Below are 24,834 nucleotides of genomic sequence, written 5' to 3'. Positions count from 1 at the left end.
ATGAATTGTTGAATTGGTTAAAATCAAGAAGATGAGTCATACTTCGTTTCAAAACAATTCTTAGAGTCATACTCCAAGATTGTAACCTTGAGTGACATAAAGGAAGATTTATTAACACTAGTCAAATGTAAGAGTAAAATGTTTTCTACTCTTGTACATTTGAGATTGGTAAGTTGTGATGTCTTAGATGAGACAAAGACCAACTAAGACCAATTGTGTGAAGTGTTAGTCTTGATAAGAATCCGCACTATCTCTTGAATATTTGTTTTGTCAAGGAATGGTTCTTGACTGGGGAAACTTATATGTCAAGGGGACAGTGGGAGCCTTAAAGATCCTGAAAGAGTTTCAAGATTTAATCAAGAGTAAAACCTGTAATTTATCACTAGCACACGACTTAAGGTTTGCAACCTATCGTATTGACATAATTCTTATTTCTGTACCTACTTCAAATAAGTTGAATTTGCTTGTGAGTTATCAGAGTTCAACTTGGAAGCATTGGTGGGCCTTGTGCTACCAAGGTGACAAGAAACTAAGATTGAACAAGTTTAATCTATGTAAGGATGAATTTGTCACTAACCTTATCTTGTGATTATGGTTTTGACAAATTCACATGAATAGGAACTCATACACTATAAAATCTAAGTGTCATAAGGTTTCTCTCCGATTCATGAAAATGATGGTGAGGAAACGCTTTCACTAAGTAGATTTACGTAGATATCAATTGTGTTATTTGCATTTTCAAAAAGTCGTTAGTGGAGCGTGTGTGGTTAATCGGCACACTAACATGGACTTGTGAGAAATGGAAAATGCCTAAGCATATGAGACTATGATTACGACATCCCTTTTCATAGTTCTGGAAATTGTTTAGACACACATGTGAGCTATCTAAGAAAGGGTGTATGAATCTAAATTTCAGAAGTCCAGTAGATTTCTGGAAATATGTCAGAGCTAGTGGGAGAATAAGTGTTATGCTAATAATCATTATGTTAGTGGGAGCATGATAATTATGATTAGTGTTGCAAGTTAGCAATGTTAATTATAGAAAACAAAGTTTCAATTCGTGAAGTTGCACGGGTTGAAAAGTTGTTTTGCTATAATTAAGGGAGAGGAAATTATACTTCATTTCAATTCTAAAGCTTAGATTGAGATTTTAATCATCTTTAGTCAAGGACATATATATAAATTTTATGTCTGAATGGTTCGACTTAAGGAAATTCTATATATACTGCGTTCTCAAAATTCAATTATGACTACGGCATCCCTCTTCATAGTTAAATTTTGAAAACATGGCAAATAAAAAATATTGTAGCAAAAGACTGGTCTAGTATTATGTCTTTATGTCAAACATCATGAATCGTGTTCCATATGCTTCGGATATAGGATCGATTGCATGTGCTATAATATTCATCTTTTCTAAATTTTCCAAATGCTTAAGGCATTGAGAAGGGAAAAGTCTAGAACTGGATACGACTAAAGTGATTAAGCAATTGTCGAAGACAAATCTGAGGTTCTCCAAAGATTGGTTGCTCAGGGAAAGTTGGAAGTATGATGTAAGTTGTCGGAAAGGACCGTATTGACATGTTCTGAAAAGAAGTAACTCTTGTTCGGAAGTGATAGTCAAAATGGGACTATTGAAATATCTCCATAGGTGGAAGTTATTCAGTCTATGTAAGATTAGAAAACCTTAATGCAAGAAGGATGTTCAAAGGAAAGTACTTTGAATATGAGACTTTCGTTCCATAGAAGTTGACCTTCTTTGGAATACTCTGTAATGACTGGTGACAAGGTTTTGGTGACTTTGTGAATAATCATTACAAGAGGATCAATGCATATAAGTTTAAAGTCTAACAGATTTTTGGTAAATGGTAGAAATTAGAAATTCTTACATTTACAATAAGGATTTGGGATTGTGAAATGAGTATCATTGGAATCATGTTCAATTGATCTACATCACAATGTAAGGATCATAGACAAACATAGTGTGCATACTTGGAGTATGACATAACTATTGTTTAGAAAACCAAGTGTACACGCTAGGAGCATGGGACGACTGTTGTTTTTATTCAAGTCTTAAGTTGATTATTTGAAACATTGAATAATGTGTAATCAATATGGTGATAAATAAAAGGTGGTTTTATTTATATTCAAAAGGGTTCTGTGACCATATTGGATTCGATTATTATTGTGTTTCACTTTGCATGTTTTGACTTCCAAAATAGCTAGGTTATTCTTTTCGAATGACTAAGTTATTTAAACACTCCACAGTCGTTTATATGTTGGAAGTAGATATGAATCAAGACTGTCATGAATCGGGTTTGTAGATGGCTAAATGGGTCTAGTCATAGCAATGGTTGCTACAACATTCATGAGTGCTCCTAAGTTATGAGTATTGGAATAAACCCACGCTCACTTGTATCACTTCATGGAATTTATCTCGAGTGATTGTGAGACGGTAATATCATATAAATCTTCAAACCTAGAGATATGAGTTGTTACCTATGAGTTGGTTGTGCATTGATTGCACGTAAACAGATCAGTAACTTGATGTTATAAAACATGCCTTTGTGTACAATTCAACAAGTAGTACAACAAGCATATAAGTCGAAGTTTATCTGTTCCTTCTAGAAATAGAAGCGATATCAGGGCCCCTCGATGATTTTGTTGTGACCTATGTACCGGTCGGTCAGAACTAAATTGGTGTGTTCGATTAAGTTCTTTGTCAAACAAATCGGAAATCGAGAAACAATTTGTGGACAATAAGTACGACGTTGTTCCATGTATTTGTCCGGCTGATATCATGAGGACAGAGGATTATATGCTCATTTATCTAAAATGGCGCTTCATAGTTCAACAGAGTCTTCATAGTTCAACGGAGCTTTCGAGAGCTACGATTGTTGGTTGGTTCCTGAAGTAACATACGCAAATATAGTTATTAGACTTATCCAAGTGGGAGTCTGTTGGATAAGGTGTCTAAGTCCATAACTTATTTGGTATATACTTGACCCGACCCGGCATGGTCCATTTGGGTTGCATCTCATCCAAACTATTTATGGATAATTTTGTGAGAGTTATACACATATGATTATTAATATATTATAAGTTATAATATATTAATATGAAGTCATGTTATTTAATTAGTTTTAGTCTTAAATTAATTATGAATTAATTTAGAGATTAAAAGGAAGACTAATTAGATTATGGGTTATTGGTTTTATATAGTGTGGGCTAAGGCTCTTTTGTTAATGGGCTAGGCTTATATGGAAGTCCATGGATGATCCAAGGAGCTTTTAACCCATGGATCCTTGGAAAGGAAAAGTCATGGGTTATTAGGGTTTCACCCTAATCATCTACACTATATAAGCATGCTTATGGACCATGAAATGGAGCCTAAAGAAAAATCCTAAAAGGATAGCCTAAGTGTAACTAGTGAACTAGTGTGTGTGAGCTTGTGTGTGGCAGAAATATACAAGTGTATATACTCTCTCAAAGTTTTCCAAGAGTTTGTGGTGTTTTGTGATTCTATTTGAGGCATTCACACTATTGGTGCTTGGCCCTCAAACTCCTCAAGAACCAAACTCATCAAAAAGGTATGTAATCTCTTCTAACTCTTTTATGTTGAAATGTACCCCATGCCATGTTAGATAGGTTATAAACCTTGGAAAATAATATTATTTTGCATGTATTTAGACAAACATAGATCCAAGGTTTATTAAAGCTGCATTCACACTTAGAAAGTGTTAGATTGCTCAAAACCCAACAGATCCATGATGGGCTAAGTTTATGTATTTCAATGAAGAGTTAGCTGGCATGAAACATGGATCATAACCCAAGAGTATGTATTTGGGTTTAATTCATGAATCTTGGATTCCTACATATATATACTAGACTCCATGGCTAAAATTACTAACATGACGTATTCTTGGAGAAGTATAGCCGATTTTGTAGCTAGTAACATCTCTCTCAAGTTCTCCTTTGTCATAGGTGTGTTGTGAACCAGTTGAGGCATCACATTTGGGGTGCTAAGTTCTTAAAGGCCAAATACATTAAGCTACAACAAAGTGGTAATTATTCTTACTATATTTTATGATTCAAGTGTGAAATCATATGATAGTTGTAGGCTTATGCTTTGGATATTTCATTGCATGTATACTTCGAGAAAACATAGATCCAAAGAATTAGGGTTGTATGTGCACCATAGGATGTTTTAGTTTACTAAAACCCAACAGTGGTATCAGAGCCATGTGTTGTCTTCTATTATATATGATGCAAACGTATTATTTTACAAAGCCGAAAAATTGTCTGACAGCATCTACTCGGCAAGTTCATGCTTGGACTCGACAAGTAAGATGTGTTTTTCTGTGAACTCGACGAGTCCATAGATGGGTTCGATGAGTTGCATGATCAGACATCATATTTTTTAGTGTTTTGAACAAAATTGGATTAGGATCATTACCAGAAATTGTTTTGAATCATAAAAATTTTGTTTTATATGGAAGTGATCATGCTCATCCAATTAAAATGTAATTGTCATAGTTTCAATATTTGTATTAGTTTATATGATAGGATAATTTTTTTCAAATTGTTGATAAGAATTATCTTGACTTATGAGTTTAACTAGATCATATAAAAATCATTTGATAGTTTTTATTAGTTAGAATATTTGATCTAAATGCCCTTATAAACTCCATAACTTGTCCTCATGTTATGGAAAATGAAAAGTCTCTCTTTTAAATGGTTTTAAAGTCTTCCTTAACTTGTCCTTAAGTTATGAAACATGAATAGTTTTTCAATTAAAAATATATTAAACTGATTAGTTATAGAATCCAAACATTTTTGAATATTTCAAAACTTTCCCTCAAGTTTTGGAATGTGTAAAGTTACACTTATGAATGTTTTAATTCCAAACCCTAGAGTTTTAAAATTTAAAATTAAACTCTTATACTATTATAATTTTAAAAGTTAATACTTATATACATACATATATATATATATATATATGTGTGTGTGTGTGTATATCAGAATAAGTCAGTCTTACCGTTAATAGGTCTCTATAATATTAAAAATTAATACTTATATATATATATATATATATATATATATATATATATATATGTGTGTGTGTGTGTGTGAATATGGTGCCATCCCATGAAATTGCACTCTGCACCTTGTTAAATCATTAGTGGAGCGTGTGTGGTTAACCGGCATACTATTCTGGGACTGAAAGTGCGTGGGAAAGGGTAGCTTAATGTTAATCATAGATCACTATAGCGTGTGTGGTTAACCAGCACATTGATTAAGTGATTTGTAACATTGAATGTACCAAGCTAATTTGCATGGTTATTCACACCTTGTTTGTGATCCTCGACATCCCGGTCAAAAACTTGAAGGCAACAATCTAGATTTAAACATGCCATTGAAAAGTTCAATGAATCTCAAAGGATCTAGGAATTTCAAACCATTTAATCTTAATAATCAATTTTGTTTTTCATGGTGGAATTTGGTAAATCATCATTTACCTACCTTCATATATTTTACAATTGTATTACGACATCCCTCTTCCGAATTGGAAAATATTGTGTTGGGTCCCAGCCTTAATATATTCATTTTGGGTTTTATATTAAGGACTTAAATCAACTAACTTGAATTTCTACCATATACTTTGGACAACTATTGTCTTCCCAAATCTTTTGGAATAAGCTTTCCTCTTGAAGATAATGTTCCACGATTGGATCGTGGAAATGGAAATCATGCTACACTTTCTGCACCTCCTCCAATAATTCTCCCTAACCCACAAGTTAAAAGGCATGAGAAGTTCAAGGTCACTCAAGCGCTACTTACAATGAAACATCAAGATGGAAGGTTTGTGTGTACTCACGTCTTGGAGATGAAGTCACATTTTGATAGGCCAGGACTATTGGGTGTCACTATCTCGAGGAAGTTGGCTATTGAATGGGTTCTTCAGTCACTTCCGAGTGATATGGTGAGTTCATTAAAGATTACTATATGAAACACTGCGACATGACACTTATCGATCTTACCTATTGGCTAATTGTTTCTAAATCGGCAAAGACTTGGCGCAATAGTAAAGCAAACTTGATTTGAAGATCTACTCCCCAAACTTCAATGGACATTGAAAATGGAAACATTGGAAGTCCAGAAAATCTTTCTCTTCCCAATGGAAAGGGATCAGACATGGTCAATTCATTTGACCAAAAGGTAAAGAGAAAGGCTAAGTCTTAGATAGTCTCGTGTACTATTCATAAAGAGTCCATATGTTTCCATTGATAAAAGAAGGGGCATTGGTTGCGAAGTTGTCGTATCTGCTTCAGCTAATTTCATTATCTAAGTCTATTAAGTTCCTATTTAGAGATTCTTAATACATGATGTAATGTAATTACATTTTGATGTTTTGTAGGATCGAAGAAAAGAAAGGAAGTTTAAAGGAAGAGTAAGATCAATATGATCGTGAAAAGCTAGATTTTTGTCGCCTGATTCGAAGATCGGATTTCTGAGCTAGTGCTTAAGAGTTATGATAGATTTCTTAGAGATATTTAGCAACATAGTTTTCATATGTACTTGCGTTGTAAGCAATGGTTTTTCCACATTTTATGAATAAATAAAATTTTGATTTTTATCTTATTTTTAAAGTATCCTTGCAATGCCATTTGTGAAAATTGATGTTTGTATATTTCCATAGATAGCAATATTGGAAAATGGATTTGAGTCTTTCATTTGTGGTAGTGTTAAAATTTACCAAATAAGGATGTGTGTATATTTTCATCACCCAAGTTTCAATTGTCTAGAAACTTGGGATCGTGAAACTTGTATTGTGTGATGGACGTGCACTGGTCAGGTCCACCTAGTTGTGCACATGTATATGTTAGTCAAGTGAAAGAGTAACATATAAGGAAATTTAGATTGATTCCTTGTTTACATGTATATGTTAGTCAAGTGAAGGACTAGGGGATCGGGTACACTTGGTTGTGAACTGGTCAGGTCCACCACAAAGAACAATAAGGCTATTCGTCATGATTTACTAATGTTTAGTAAATTTGGTTATAGTTACAAGATTAAGTGTAATTCTGAATCATTGGAAAAGTTTCAATGTATAGCAGAGCGAAAAAGAAGAATCAACTTAGGCAAAAAGATAAATGTTTCTCCAATCTGAAAAGAAGGGAGAGTACTTGAGTCTTGTGTTTTATGATCATCTTAATGATTATGAAAACCATATCACAATTGATCCTCTAAGGACATTTTAGTACATTTGTATCGCTAAGAAGAGGAACCTCATGAAAACCATATCACAAGTGAAAACCATATCACATTGATGTGTACTCTTTTGCAGCAGGCTCAAAAATCTCTTCAACTACCTTTATCTGATGTAGGGCCAACTGATGAATATCCTATTTGCCAAATTGAAGTAGGTCTCTTTTGTCGTATAAGAGAAAGCAACCATCTTTTAATTTTATGACAACAGACGCAGTAGTTTAATCAAATACCCAGCATTGCATTTTTTCGAGAGATCCATCAGAAAATGTTGCAGCACCGGAATCTGTTTGACTTGATTAGTTGGTGGCCACATAACCGTATGAATAGGCTGATTTGTCCTGGGATAAAGTACCTTAGGGAAGGTTTTAATAAAAGACTCAACAGTCTTCATACCAGAGAATCCCTTCTTTTCTTGTTCCTCCAAGAATCCCTTGAGATGATGTGGCTTTGGATCTCCAGACGGATTTGCAAAAGGAGCACTTGCTAATTAAGGAAGATCAAGCCTAGTTCAGGAACTGAAATCATGGAAATCTTTGTAGTACTCCACATTTTGGCTTTTTCTTTTTACTATCCACATGTTTCGCCCATCATGATATCCCCAAGAGACAATTCATGTCCTATCACCGTACTTGTGTCCAAATCTCTTCCTTTCAAGGTCAGTGACGACGATTCTAGGTTGACCTAAAGGTGCGTTTTCATCTGGGCTCCTTTTAAATAGCAGTTGCCTTTTCTTGGAGGAAGCATTTAATTTTGCTTGTTTTATAGCAATGACATTTGGTACTTGAGCTGGCTCTTTAGGAAGTTTATCAAAGATATTGGTTCTTCTTGAAGTGGATGAGTCAATGGGGGATCTTGAGATGGTTGGTCAACTCGAAGAATGTCAACTGAAGACTTGAATTTATCACGAAGTTCCTTTGTCAATTTCTGTTTCAAATCAAAGTAACATGCAGACAAAGTCCCAAGATGTGTTTGAAGATCGGAAATTTGCTTTGTCTCCAGTGATTTATCAGTTTCAAGATAATCAATTCGAACAATAAGCTGAGCATTGTTGGCCTCAAGATCAGCTATTCGAGTAGCATGCTAGTTGATTACAAGATCTTTTTCTATAATCTTCTAGTTCAGGACACCAAATTCCTTTCTAAGCTTAGGAACAAATAGATCATCATCTCCAAAGTAGCTTTCCTCTAAAGATATGCATTTTCCATGAAGCAGCATCGTGTGAAGGCCTGGGAGGAGATTATCTTTGACCGGATGATGAACCTCAAACTTCATGAATTGAGGTTGGACCTTCTTGTGTTGGTACAAATGTTGTAGAGAAAAAAGTAGTTGAAGGAGGAGTCACAGGTGCTTGAGCTTTTTCAGGAATGAGCACACCCAGCCTTGGATCACTTTTTCTTCTTTTCAATGGAGGATAGGAAGTCAGAGTCTTTAGTAGATCACTCTCAAATGGTTATATGGTAGAAAGAAAATTATCAAGAGGAGGAATCCCTGAAACTGTCTCGTTAGGAATTGAATTTTCAGCCATCTAATTAGAGACAGGAGCCATGGTTTCAAGAACATCTTCAGTCTCCCGTATCTCCTTTGCTGGATAAGCAACATCATTGATATTGTCAAAGAATACATCAAGGTTTTCATCAGACAAGAGATTTTCATTGATACCAAAATCCAAAGGAATGTCGTCCTGATCAAATCCTGAGAGATCGAGATCATGTAATGAGTCATTATCTCATGCGTCTTCATTCTCAGTTGCACCATCCATTGATTCTTCATTGTAATCAGTATCAACTCACACATATTGTAAATCATGTTCTTCGGCCACAGTAGCACTAGGAGTGACCACATTTTCTTCAATATCAGAAACCGGAACCACATCATCTTCTGAAATGACATTTTCTGTGACAACCCGAAGTTCGTTCCATTATTTGTAACCCGTTTTCATTAACAAAGTCGTTAATGTCACACCCCCAAACCAGAACGGCGGAAACATTTGGGGGCGGAGGACGTCATATTCAGTATCATAACAGTTCATAGAAAGGAAAGTACACACCACCATATATATATATATATATATATATATATATATATATATATATATATATATATATATATATATATATTAAAGTTTCCAAAATGTTTACATAATTGTATTCATTACATGTTCAAAAGTTAAATACATAAACATCATTTAAAAAAAGTAATTAACGCCAGTGCGTTAATCCCAAAAGTTGATTCCCAAACCTGCTTACCGGTTCCCTGAGAATACAAGTTAATTCAAAGAAAAAGTGTCAACAATTAAGTTGGTGAGTTCATAAGTAGTTTAGAAAAATTGGATGCCATTTCAAAATGGGCGTATGTTTTCCAGAAAACTCAGTGTTCCAAGTGTGAAGAGTTATGACTTGTTGTGTTGAAAATGAATGTATTAGATCTAGAAAATCCCATATTTTCCCTACTGGTTGAAATATGATTTGTTGTGTCTTCCAAGAAAATTCTTATTTTCTTATAAAAGTATGGAATGCATATGAATGTTCGTGTCTTAAGTTGTAAATAATTGCACCAGGAAAATCCTTTATCTTCCTATTAGTTGTTTGGTTTGTATACAGGAGAAACCCTTAATTTCCTAACATGACTGGCAGTCTCTAAGACCGAAAATCACAAGAAAACGACGTTCTTAAAAGTTGTGTCATAGTTTTATATAATAAAACTATACGAAGATCGCGTTTGTTACATGAAGAATAGTTTTAATAGCCACTCGTTCATAAAAGCATAATACCATAATAATTGTATATCCGATGAGTTTTATAACCATACTAAACATAATATGCCTGTAACGACGTTCTTCAGGCGTCGCAGCGTTATGACAACTGTCACCCCAAAAGACGGACTGTAGCTAACAGTTAGGGCGCGAGATCATGACTTCCCGTATAGATCTATACACATTTGACACGTTCTCCGAACAGGAGACTCTGGTTATAGACAGGACTTGCAGCATTATTTTCTAATAAAGAAAAGTAACGTTTGAAGATATACACGTCTCATGGATTCTCAACTAAGCCTGTATTAAAGTGACAGTTTTTGTATGCAAAGTTTATCCGTTTTCACAATGATTGACAAAGCATAAATCATAAGTTTTTAGAATGTATAAAACGACTTAACAATGAAAGCTACTTTGAAATCATTATATACTTTTCATAAGTCTAATCCACACAAAGTATGACAAGAGTTTTCCATATTAGTAATGAGTTCCAAGTGATTTATTCGGTAAAACAAGCGAAGTGAAACTTTATAAAATGCACGATAATAACCGTATGTTTACTTGTATTCCCCCTAAAGAAGTATAAAAGCATTTAAAATGTATTTAAAGTTTGTTTGAAAGGGGTATGAACTCACTTGAAAGTTTGAAGATAGCAAGATGGAAAACCGAGCAGAGTTTCGTCTCAGGAAATGGATTTTCCTCAGGATTCTCGGGAGTAAAATCGACCTTCGGGACATGCACAAAATGACCAGGGCTTCGGGGTAGTGCGAGCACGGAAAACGAGGTAAAACGCAACAAAAAGGAGAGAGAATGAGCCCTTTTCCCGGGAACCCTCGCATCCCTTTTATAGGGGGCTGAGAAGCATGCGTACGCGGGGCGTACTCCCGTATGCGGCGCGTACGGGACGTCACTGCTGACCGCATCCTCGGCTGCAGCGCTTCGGACGGGACGGGGAGGGGGTAGCTTGCATAGGGGCGATGTGGACGATCCGAGGCCGTGGCCTTGAGTACGCGGGGCGTACGAGGGTACGCGGCGCGTACTACGGCCCTAGGCTGACTCCCCTTCGGATAATACCGAATTTTTAACAAAAATTATATATAAATTATTTATCAAACTTCAAAAATTCATATCTCCTTCATACGAACTCCGTTTTTGACGTTCTCTATATCCCCGCGAAGGTGAGACTACGATCTACAACTTTCATTTAGATGACGTTGGCAAATTTCGGAATTAATTTTATTATTTATTTATTAAAATGACGTGATTAAGGAATTTCTTTAAAAATTCATAACTTATTCATACGATGTCCGATTTGAGCGTGCTTTTTATGCATGTTTGTAGTTTAATGATATTTATGACTTTCATTTAGACACCTAAGGTCAGAAAGTGTTTTATTGAAACTTTGCGTTTTTACGCAACTTCGTATTGCCGGTTTTTGTCGGAAAACTTAGAATGATCATAACTTCTTCGTTATAACTCGGATTTTTGTGTTATTTATATGTTTGGAAACCTTAAGAAGATACCTACCACATAGTGTACTCCAAATAGAGTTTTTGAACACTTCATTTTTCGATGATATTCTAATTCCTTTCTCAAAGAGGTTACAGGACTCGATTTTTGCTGACTTGAAATAATGGGCTGTAACATCATCCCCCCGTTAGAGGGAATTTCGTCCCGAAATTTTAATACAAAAGAAGAGTCTTAGGGGCTGAGGAAGAGATGTGGATACTTCTGTTGCATTTGATCTTCTTGTTCCCACGTGAACTCAGGTCCCCTCTTAGCATTCCATCGGACCTTTACTATTGGAATGCGACTCTGTTTAGTTCGTTTAACTTCCTTATCCATGATCTCGACGGGTTCTTCCACAAAGTTAAGATTTTCATTTAGTTCGATCTCATCGAGTGGAATTACAAGTGTTTCGTCGGACAAACACTTCTTCAGGTTTGATACGTGGAATACTGGATGTACTTTGTTAAGCTCGATTGGAAGTCGGAGTTTGTAGGCTACTGGACCAACCCTTGAAATGATTTCGAAGGGTCCAATGTACCTAGGATTTAGCTTCCCACGTTTTCCAAAGCGTATCATGACCTTCTAGGGTGAGACCTTCAGTAGTACCCGATCGCCAATCTGAAATTCCAAGGGTTTACGTCTTTTGTCGGCATAGCTCTTTTGCCTATCCCTCGAGGATTTCAGTCGTTCTCGTATTTGCACGATCTTTTCAGTAGTTTCTCTGATGATCTCTAGACCGGTGAGGGTGCTATCAGGGACTAGACCTTTTTCTAGTTGTGTGTCGCCCACTTCCGTCCAGCACAGTGGTGATCTGCACTTACGGCCGTAAAGGGCTGCAAATGGAGCAGTATTGATACTAGTATGATAACTATTGTTATAAGAGAACTCAACCAAAGGTAAGTGAATATCCCATGCTTTACTGAAGTCGATTACACATGCTCGTAACATGTCTTCCAAGGTTTGGATCGTCCTTTCACTCTGTCTGTCAGTTTGGGGGTGATAGGCTGTACTCATGTCCAATCTTGTTCCCATGGATTTTTGCAATGATTGCCAGAATCTAGACGTGAATCTGCCGTCTCTATCCGAGATGATAGACATTGGCACTCCATGGAGTCGTACGATCTCTCGGATGTAGATTCTCGATAGCTTTTCCATTTTATTAGTTTCCTTGATCGGTAGGAAATGAGCGGACTTGGTTAATCTATCGACGATTACCCAAATAGTATCTTGGCCACCCTGAGTTTTGGGCAGTTTTGTTATGAAGTCCATGGAAATCTGCTCCCATTTCCATTCAGAAATTTCAGGTTGTTGGAGTAGTCCTGAGGGTTTCTAGTGTTCTATTTTGATCTTGGCGCAAGTCAAACACTTGCTCACATATGTAGCGATCTCTGCTTTCATGTTTGGCCACCAATAGAGTTGTTTGAGATCTTGATACATCTTGTCTGACTCGGGGTGTACGGAGTATGGAGTCTTGTGCGCCTCGCTCATAACTACCTCTCTAAGTCCACCAAACCTGGGTGTCCATATTCGGTTCATGAGGTAGCGTGCTCCGTCACTCTTGATTTCTAACTTCTTGTTCATTCCCCTAAGGGTCTCACCTATCACGTTTTCGGGTTTCAAGGCATCTATTTGAGCTTCCTTGACTTGTGTTGACAGGTGCGAATGGATCGACATGGCTAATGACTTCACTCTTCGGCCAGAGTACTCCTTACGACTAAGGGCATCTGCCACGACGTTAGCCTTTCCTAGATGATAGCGAATCTCACATTCGTAGTCGTTGAGCAATTCGACCCAACGTCGCTGTCTCATGTTCAACTCCTTCTCGTCGAAGATGTGTTGTAGGCTCTTGTGGTCTGTAAAGATAGTGCATTTGGTACCATATAGGTAGTGTCTCCAGATTTTAAGAGCGAAGACCACTGCCCCAAGTTCTAAATCATGAGTGGTGTAGTTGACCTCATACGTTTTCAGTTGTCGTGAGGCATATGCAATAACCTTTCCCCTCTGCATTAGTACACAGCCCAGCCCTTGCTTCGAAGTGTCGCAATACACCACAAAATCTTCGGTCCCTTCTGGGAGAGAAAGGATGGGCGCACTCAAAGGGCCTGTTTCAAAGTCTGAAATGCAGCATCTTGCTTTTCTCCCCAATTGTAGGTCACACCTTTCTGGGTTAAGGTGGTAAGAGGCTTTGCGATGCTGGAGAAATTCTGAATGAACCTTCGGTAATAACCAGCAAGACCTAGAAATTGGCGAATTTCCGTTGGTGTAGTTGGTGCAGACCAGTTTTTGATAGCCTTGATTTTTGATGGATCCATGTGGATTCCTTCCTTGCTGACCACGTGGCCGAGGAAGTCCACCTTTCTAATCCAAAACTCACATTTTGAGAATTTTGCATATAGTCTCTCAGTCCGTAACGTCTCTAGAACTTGCCTCAGATGTTGACTATGCTCTTCTTTATTCTTTGAATAAATGAGTATCTCGTCTATGAATACTATCACAAATTTATCCAAGAATGGATGACATACCCGATTTATTAGATCCATGAATACAGCTGGGGCATTGGTTAGTCCGAACGGCATCACTACAAACTCGTAATGTCCGTATCATGTTCGGAAGGCCGTCTTGGGAATATCACTCTCCAGGACTCGCAGATGGTGATATCCCGACCTCATATCGATCTTGGAGAAGTAGTTGGCTCTTTGGAGTTGGTCGAATAAGTCATCGATTTGGGGTAGAGGGTATTGGTTCTTGATGGTAAGTTTGTTGAGTTCTCGGTATTCGATGCACATTCTGAATGATCCATCCTTCTTTTTCACGAACAGTACGGGTGCTCCCCATGGTGAGAAGCTCGGCCTGATGAATCCTTTTCCAAGTAGTTCATTCAGTTGGCTGGATAGATCTTGCATCTCTGTCGGGGCTAATCGATAGGGTGCTTTGGCTACTGGGGTAGCTCTGAGAACCAGATCGATTCTAAACTCAACTTGTCTCGCGGGCGGTATTCCTGGAAGGTCCTCGGGAAAAACATCAGGAAAATCGCATACGTCGGGCACACTCTTGATGTCCTGGACTTCGCGTTTCACATCTACAGCATGTGCCAAGAACGTGTGACACTCCTTGCGTAGGCATTTCCGAGCTTGGATACTTGATATGATACGAATAGTGGTACTGGGTTTGTCGCCCCAGACAACGAAAGTTTCGCCGGTTGGCAGATTAAGGCAAACGGCCTTATCGTAACATAGAATGTCCGCATAATGAGAACTCAGCCAATCCATGCCAACGATGACATCGAAACTCTTAATCGAGACTGGCATGAGGTTGATTGAAAAGGGATTATCGTTTAAAGTTAGGGTGTAGTTTACGTATATCTCCCTAGTGCCTTCGGTTTTCCCGTTGGCCATTTCTACTATGAATGGTTCACTTAATGATTGTGGTATTGATTTTAGCAAGCCTTTAAAGTCGTGACTCACAAAACTCCTTTCCGCTCCACTATCAAACAAAATGCATGCATACGAGTTATCGAGAAGAAACGTACCCGTAACAACAGTAGGGTCCGCAATGGCTTCATCTTGTCCCATTGCGAAAACTCGGCCCCTTCCGTCGGTATTTCGGTTGTGTGCCTTTGGGCAGTCCCTGCGGTAGTTGTCACAACCCGAAAACCGAAGGCGGAAACATTTCCGGGGTTGACTCCACGTAGAGTATCAAATCCAATGTACATAGTAAGCAAAGTAAATCAACCATTACATTACATATATGAAAGATTTACATTTGTTTCAAAAGCATAAGTTATACAAGTGATACATAGTATATATGAGCAATACAAAAATGAGTCTTCGGAAAACTCCGTCTTCACACAAAAGGATCTTCGGGTACCTGTCTAACTCGGACCTGAGAATACAAGCGGTTTGAAAATCAGCATAAAGCTGGTGAGTTCATAAGCGTTTAGTTTTTCTGAAAATGTACAAGTTCCTTTGTTTTCCTAAAAATTAATTATCCAAGAAAATCCCATATTTTCTTATGTAAAGTTAGTTTCCCAATCCGAAAGTAAAGTAAACGATGTTTAATTAAAACATGATTGTTCTTGTGAAATATAATTCAATCGTTTAACTTATTACACTTCTCTAATTTCATACTACTATTACTCAGGAAGAACCCCATGTTCTCCTGACTGTGTGTATGTGAACTATTACTAGTTTCTGACTATGTTCGGTGTCCTTCCTAGGAAAACCCCATGTTTTCCCTAACTGTGTATATGTCTTTACGGTTCTGGTTATGTTCAGTGTTCTCCCCAGGAAAACCCCATGTTTCCCTGACGGTGTGTGTGTATCTTTACTGGTTCTGGTTATGTTCAATGTTCTCCCCAGGAAACCCCATGTTTTCCTGACTGTGTGTATATCTTTACCGGTTTTGTTTATGTTCAGTGTTCTTCCCAGGAAAACCCCATGTTTCCCTGACTATGTGTGTGTCTTTACTGGTTATGGTTATGTTCAGTATTCTTCCCAGGAAAACCCCATGTTTTCCTGACTGCGTGTGTATCTGTAATCCCTAAACGTACATTAGCTTTACTACGTACATAAAGCTAGTAAATGAATATGAAACGTTAATAATCTAGATTGCGAGTCCTTAACCATACTTAGACTGGATATGACTCGGACCATGGTCAATATCCTATTTATGACTTTTGTCACCCTTGAACCATTTGGTTCGGCTGTAGCTAGCAGCCAGGTGTGGGATTGTCAGTTCCATATAGATCTATACACTCAATTGTAACGACCCAATTTTCATGTCCAAAAATTTCATTTTAAAATATTACTTTTAGAAAACATTAATAAATAAAAACATTGTTTGATCACGCCATAACACATCGCAAACCATATTTTAATAATCAAACCATACAACCCATCAAATATCAGAGTACAATCCCAGTGAATCTCGTAAATGCGGAAACCGAAGAGTGTGTGTGTGTCATGCTGCTACCGTGCCGGCTCCTTTCCCCTAGCTGAGGAGGTACCTGAAACCAAAGCTGAATCCGTAAGCACAAAGCTTAGTGTGCTCCCCCATAATACCCCATACCATACAGCATATAACAAATAACATGCAATTAGGAGATACGGGCCCCGCCCACACTCGTGAAGATACGGGCCCCGCCCACACATCACTTTTTGAGAGATACGGGCCCCGCCCACACTCGTGAAGATACGAGCCCCGCCCACACCTCACTTTCTGAGAGATACGGGCCCCGCCCACACTCGTGAAGATACGGGCCCTGCCCACACCTCACTTTCTGAGAGATACGGGCCCCGCCCACACTCGTGAAGATACGGGCCCCGCCCACACTTCGCTACCTGGGAGATACGGGCCTCGCCCACACTCCATTCTCGGAGAGATACGGGCCTCGCCCACACCCAACCGTCAACACATATCATACAAGTATCACACAGACAACAAGTGTAAACAGTTCTATCATACTGGTATATATCACAATCAACTCGACTAATAGATACGGGCTCGACCCACACTATAATACTAACGTCTCATCTATACGGGCCGGCCTTGGTGCCTTAGACCCGTTACTACTGAAAGGAAACTCACCTCGAAATAGCTGCTGGTCTGTGTGGGAATTGATCACCTACTACTGCTGCTACTGCTCCGGAAACTCCCCGGCTGTAATTCCCACAATATACTTAATCATACACTGCTAACTGTCCTTTGGGTAAAAAGACCATTTTACCCCTGGTCAAGCCCTAAGTCAAATCGAAGTCAACTTTTAGTTGACCCGACTCGCCGAGTGGATCTCCACTCGCCGAGTCCCTAGCAAACTATTGTCTTGGGTCCCTGATTCTACTCGTCAAGTTGGGCTATGACTCGAAAATTTCATCTTCTAAACTGTCATTCAACTCCTTCATCCTACTCGCCGAGTTGTATGAACAACTCGTCGAGTTCATCTTCATCCGAAGAACACATATGCTAAGACTTGCCGAGTTGTATGAACAACTCGCCGAGTCTGTTCTTGATCTATGAAGATTGCCTTGGACTCGTTGAGTCAGGCATTGACTCGCCGAGTCCTATCATCAGTGAGTCCAGCTTTCAACTCACCGAGTCACCCCCTGTGACTCACGGCTCAACTCGATACGTCTAAAAGGGACCAATTCGGTGACTCGCGAGCCGACTCGCCGAGTCGTTGCCATGCATCGACTAGATACACCGATTTGTTTGATTTCAGTCCATGCCATTCATAGATCTGGGCTTCTAAGACACGAATCATACGTAAAGTTTCCAACTTTACGTGTGGATCTTCACTAATATGGATTTTAGGGTCCAAAATGCCTCAAAAGGGGTAGATCTAGGATGAACAAGCCACATGGGTCCATAAAGCTAACAGATCTGAGCTCTTGGAGCTCAATCTTGCCTAGATCTAAAGGCCAACCCACTTATTACGAAACATTAAGCACAAACAAGCTTGGGGGATGGCTCAAGAGTGTCTTAAATGAAATCTTAAGCATAGAAACAGGGGGAAAACGAGATATACCTCAATGAAACCGCTGAAAAACACAATGATGCTTAGATGGATCTCCTTCCTCTTGATCTCTTTCCCCTTCTTGCCTCAAAACCTTCAAGAATCCACACAAGAGCCTCAAATTCACAAGAAACAAGCTTAGGACGAGTTAGGACGAGGGCTGGGAGCTCTGGGGGTGAATGGGGGCTGGCAAGAGGCAGATATGAGGTTTAAATAGGATGCAAACCCCTAAAACTTAGGGTTTCATCCAACAGCGGTGACTCGCTGAGTCCGGGATATGGACGCGCCGAGTCGCCAACTTAAACGTGCCCTGGGCCTCGTCCCTACTCGGCGAGTCGTACCTTGTGACTCGCCGAGTCCAAGGCTAAAATAGGGCAATACTCAAATAAAATTCACATACCGGAAACCAGGTGCTACAAATCTCCCCCACTAATTTTAGACTTCGTCCTCGAAGTCTGCTGCCCGGTCCTGAAACAGCTCGGGGTAATGCACCATCATCTCGTCCATCAGTTCCCAAGTCCACTCCGAACCCTTGCGGTGCTGCCATTGCACCTTTACTAGTTCTACCCTCTTGTTTCTCAACGTCTTTGCCTTTCTGTCAAGTATTGCGACTGGGCGCTCAATGTAATTCAAGCTGTCATCAACCTGAATATCCTCCAATGGTACTACTGCTGAATCGTCCACCAGGCACTTCCGCAGCTGCGAAACATGAAAGGTGCTGTGGATCTGACTGAGCTCGGCTGGCAGGTCCAGCCTATACGCCACCTTGCCCACCCGGGCTGCAACCCTGAACGGCCCGATGAACCTTGGGCCCAACTTGCCCTGCTTCCTGAATCGAATGACACCTTTCCAAGGCGACACTTTCAGGAGAACCATATCCCCGACTTGGAATTCCAAGTCGGATCGACGTCTATCGGCGTAGCTTTTCTGCCGACTCTGTGCAGTCTGAAGTCTGCTCCGAACCTGCTGGATCCTCTCGGTCGTCTCTAGCACCACCTCGGTGCTTCCCATGACTCTCTGGCCAACCTCACCCCAACATATCGGGGTTCTGCACTTCCGCCCATACAAAAGCTCGAACGGTGGTCGGTCAATACTCGCGTGATAGTTGTTGTTGTAGGAGAACTCAGCCAAAGGAAGATAGGTATCCCAGCTACCACCGAAATCCAACACACACGCCCGCAACATATCCTCCAAAGTCTGGATGGTCCGCTCACTCTGACCATCTGTCTGCGGGTGAAAGGCGGTGCTGAAATGCAGACGAGTGCCCAACTCGTCATGGAATTTCTTCCAGAATCTGGAAGTAAAACGCACATCCCTGTCCGAGATTACCGATACTGGCACTCCATGCCGTGCCACAATCTCCCTGATATAGATGTCGGCCAATTTTTCGACCGATATGCTCTCCTGGATTGGAATAAAGTGAGCACTCTTGGTCAATCTATCCACGACGACCCAAATCGAATCCACTCCACGTGCGGTCCTGGGAAGCTTTGTGATAAAATCCATCATGATATCTTCCCATTATCACAGTGGGATGTCCAACGGCTGCATCTTGCCATGCGGTCTCTGATGTTCGGCCTTGACCTTCCTGCAGGTCAAACACCGCTCGACGTACCATGCCACATCCCGCTTCATGCAGGGCCACCAGTAATCCGGACGAAGATCCCTATACATCTTCGTCGCCCCGGGATGAATAGAAAATCGGGACTTGTGCGCCTCCTCCATCAAAATCTGACGCACGCCACTATGATACGGCACCCACACCCTACGGTGTAGTGTCAAAAGTCCTCTGCCATCATAATCAAAGGAGGAAACTTGACCCACCACACGCTCGCTCTTCCGATGCTCCTCCTTGATAGCCTCCTGTTGAGCCTCCCGAATCTGCTCCAATAGGGGAGTCACCACGGTCATCCTCAAACAAACGTCCCTGATCGGCACCGTCTTGCGGCTAAGCACATCGGCCACCACATTGGCCTTCCCCGGGTGGTAAAGGATCTCGCAATCATAATCCTTCACCACGTCCAACCACCACCGCTGCCTCATATTCAGATTCGGATGGTCCATGAGGTACCTCAAACTCTTGTGGTCCGTGTAAATGGTACACCGAACCCCGTAGAGGTAAGGTCGCCAAATCTTGAGAGCAAAGACCACCGCCCCCAACTCCAAATCGTGCGTCGGGTAGTTTGCCTCGTGAGGCTTGAGCTGCCGTGAAGCGTAGGCAATGACATGCCCCCTCTGCATCAGAATTGCGCCCATCCCCGAAATGGACGCATCGCAGTAAACCACAAAATCCTCTACGCCCTCAGGCAAGGCTAGGATCGGCGCCTCACACAATTTCTGTCTCAGCATCTCAAACGCAGCCTGCTGCTCGGGTCCCCACCGAAAGACCACGGCTTTCTTCATCAGTCGCGTCAGGGGTACGACTATCTTGGAAAAATCTTGGATAAACCTCCGATAGTAGCCTGCCAATCCCAGGAAGCTCCGAATCTCAGATGGAGACTTCGGGACCTCCCATCTCATCACGGCCTCGACCTTGGCCGGATCAACCAGAATCCCATTCTGGTTGACGAGGTGTCCAAGGAATTGCACCTCGCGCAACCAAAACTCACACTGGGAGAACTTGGCATACAAGCTCTCCCTCCTCAGGGTCTCCAATACCTCCCTCAGATGATCCTCGTGTTCCTCCCGAGTCTTGGAATAGACCAAAATATCATCGATAAAGACTATCACAAACCGATCCAGCATCGGTCTACACACGCGGTTCATGAGGTCCATGAACGCGGCAGGAGCATTGGTGAGCCCAAACGGCATCACCACGAACTCGTAATGACCATAGCGCATCCGAAACGCAGTCTTCTGCATATCCTCCTCCCTGAACCTCATCTGATGATAGCCTGAACGCAAGTCAATCTTGGAGAACCAAGATGCTCCCTGAAGCTGGTCAAATAGGTCATCAATCCTCGGAAGTGGGTATCGGTTCTTCACCGTTACCTTGTTCAGCTCCCGATAATCTATACACATCCGATGCGACCCGTCCTTCTTCCTTACAAACAGAATCGGGGCTCCCCAGGGTGAACTGCTCGGACGAATAAATCCCTTGTCTAGCAGCTCCTGCAGCTACGTAGACAACTCCTGCATCTCGGGAGGAGCCAACCGATATGGTGCTTTGGCTATCGGAGCCGCACCGGGAATGAGGTCAATCCTAAACTCCACCTGTCGCTCCGGAGGTATCCCAGGTAGTTCCTCCGGGAAAACATCTGCAAAATCTCGAACCACCGAGACCTCGCTCACGGTCGCCTTACCCGCCTCCCAGGTATCCATCACATACGCGACATAACCCGCGCATCCCTGCTGAAGGTAGTGCCTAGCCCTCGCTACTGAACATACAGTGGGTCCACACTGCGGCCGCTCTCCATGAATCACTAACTCTCCCCCGCTTGGGGTCCTGACTCGCACTAGCTGCTGCGCGCAATCTATCACTGCCCCATTAGGGCTCAACCAATCCATTCCAATAATCACCTTGTTCCCATGCAATGGGATGGGAACCAAGTCTACCAGGTAACGCTCCTCAAACAGTCACAGAACACAATCTCGAAACACCATCGATGCTCGCACCGATCGATCGTCAGTAATCTCTACCTCTAACGGGCAATCTAACTCGCCTGAAGTCTCATGAAATCTCTTGCTAAGAGCAAGAGAAACGAACGATCGGGATGCACCCGAGTCGAACAATACCTGAACCGGAATCCCGTTCACATGGAACGATCCTAATACACATGTATACACACGGAGCACATATCAATATTATAACAACATAAAACAAAAGATAGAAGGAAAGAATCATACCCGTCACCACATCGGGCGTGGCGCGTGCCTCCTCGGCAGTCAACTGAAATGCCCGACTCCTCACTACTGGAGCCTCTGCCTTGCCCTGCCGACCATCCGTGATCCGCAGGGTCGCTGGAGCCGGCGCCTTCACTGGCACTGCAACTGACAACTGGGGGCAATTGGCCTTCTTGTGGCCCCTCTGGTTGCAGTGAAAACACAGCAACTCGGATGTCTGAATAGCTGAAACTGGAGCAGTACAATCCCTGCTAAAGTGCCCTGTCTTGCCGCACTTGTAGCAGCCTCCTGATCCCATCCTACATATCCCCACGTGCGTCCTGCCGCATTTCCCACAGCGGCTCGATCCTGAATGACCTTTCGGTCTACCGTCTGATCCCTTGGGCTTCTTCCCTGAAGCCCCTCCTGCCTGACCGTCCTCTAGTTTCCGTTTCCGGATGTGCTCCAAATCTATCTCTCTCTCTCTAGCCCTGGCACTCATAGAGTCCAGGGTAAGGCAAGCCGAAAAGCTAACATGCTCCCACATGTCAGCTCGTAGCATATCATGGTAACGAGTCCTCCTCATATCCTCGTCACCGGCATACTGGGGCACCAATAAAGCCCTCTCCCGAAACTTGGTGGTGATCTCCGCCACAGTCTCCGTCGTCTGACTCATGTCTAGAAACTCCCTGGCCAGCTGCTGAAGCTCGACCGCCGGTGCAAACTCCGGCCTGAACCTAGTCACAAAGTCCGACCAGGTCATTGCCTCGATAGCCGACGCTCCCAACGAGTCACCCACTGACTCCCACCAATCCCGGGCTCGGTCCCGTAAACACCCTGCTGTGTACCTCACCTTCGACCCCTCGGGGCAGAAGCTAGTCAACTGGGCAGACTCGATATCCGCAATCCACCGCCTGGCGACAATGGGGTTCTTCACCCCATGGAAATCCGGCGCACCACTGCCCCTGAAGTCCTTGAAGGACAGTGTGCGAGATCCTGACTGGCTAGAGGCTAAATCGCTCCTGAATGCCCGTAGGCGATCCTCCATCAACTCCATAATCCCTTCCTTGATTGACCCAAAGAGGATGGGGGTCGACTCAAGGATGCCCCTGGTCATTTCCGACGTGATGAACTCACGTAGCCTCTCATCAACCGGCTCGGTACCTGATCCTGAACCTGACCCCCCCTGACCCGCCATCTTTCGGTCTCGGTCGAAGTACCACCATTCTGCAAACATCATAATAATCATTAGTCGGTCTCGGTCGAAGTACCACCATACTTACAGGTTCCTTGGTCTTGTCTTGGCCTTCCTCGGCTAGGGTACGGATCCTCTGCTTTCAGTAGTACGGGCCTATACTACCTTCCACATCTATCCGTACCTTCTCCGAGAAATTCCTCGACTTCACCAGATCCCCTTTACTACTGCTACTCCCTGCTATTCTCATCCTAGGCTTGCCCTAGGGAAAACTCAAGTTCAACACGACTGGTCCTCAGCTGCTGTAGGTCTCCTCATAATGCTAGTTAGCCACCACCTAAACACCATCACATGTGATGAGGATTAGATAATCCTTCAAGTAAAAGATCCGTCCCTACAACGGTTGGACTCGAACAAGAGCTGCGCAATAGGGCCAGTTCCAGTACTCTGGGATTATTCAAACCTGATTACATGTGGTGTGACGTGTTCACCTAGTGGCTAACTCCCATTACTCAGAACCCCACCAAGCACGAAGCAAGCAGCATTCGGTTAAGGGGAAACAGACTCAAGCCAAAACTATTCTTATAACAAGAAACGGCACTAGCATAAGATGCTAAGCCCATACTATCAAGCATAACCTAAACAGGCTATCCTACTGCTGTCTACTCAATTCTAGCATGCAATACTCATAAAGTTGTAACACATAAGCAGGCACATAAGGCATCACTCCTAGATCCTTAGCCCTATTCTAGCATGCGGTTCTACGTAAGCTGATAAACATAACATAAACTGGTATGGGTACTATGGGGAATACTTACTTGAGCTCGGCCGGTCGCGCACGTAACACACTTCGCTCTTTCTTATGACTCTTTTCCAAGTTTTTAGAGAACATTTTCTTTTGGAAAATCTTTCAATCCCTCGATTTGAGTTCAGACACTCCCGAAGGCGTGTCCGAATCCCTCAAATCAGGGCTTTGATACCAACTTGTAACGACCCAATTTTCATGTCCAAAAATTTCATTTTAAAATATTACTTTTAGAAAACATTAATAAATAAAAACATTGTTTGATCACGCGATAACACATCGCAACCCATGTTTTAATAATCAAACCATACAACCCATCAAATATCAGAGTACAATCCCAGTGAATCTCGTAAATGCGGAAACCGAAGAGTGTGTGTGTGTCATGCTGCTACTGTGCCGGCTCCTTTCCCCTAGCTGAGGAGGTACCTGAAACCAAAGTTGAATCCGTAAGCACAAAGCTTAGTGAGCTCCCCCATAATACCCCATACCATACAGCATATAACAAATAACATGCAATTAGAAGATACGGGCCCCGCCCACACTCGTGAAGATACGGGCCCTACCCACACCTCACTTTTTGAGAGATACGGGCCCCGCCCACACTCGTGAAGATACGAGCCCCGCCCACACCTCACTTTCTGAGAGATACGGGCCCCGCCCACACTCGTGAAGATACGGGCCCCGCCCACACCTCACTTTCTGAGAGATACAGGCCCCGCCCACACTCGTGAAGATACGGGCGCCGCCCACACTTCGCTACCTGGGAGATACGGGCCTCACCCACACTCCATTCTCGGAGAGATACGGGCCTCGCCCACACCCAACCGTCAACACATATCATACAAGTATCACACAGACAACAAGTGTAAACAGTTCTATCATACTGGTATATATCACAATCAACTCGACTAATAGATACGGGCTCGGCCCACACTATAATACTAACGTCTCATCTATACGGGTCGGCCATG

The sequence above is a fragment of the Lactuca saligna genome, chromosome 8 (assembly GCF_052625555.1).
Source record: "Lactuca saligna cultivar CGN05327 chromosome 8, ASM5262555v1, whole genome shotgun sequence".
Lineage (NCBI taxonomy): Eukaryota > Viridiplantae > Streptophyta > Magnoliopsida > Asterales > Asteraceae > Lactuca > Lactuca saligna.
The sequence above is the reverse complement of the archived record's forward strand: the minus strand, read 5'-3'. Positions refer to the sequence as shown.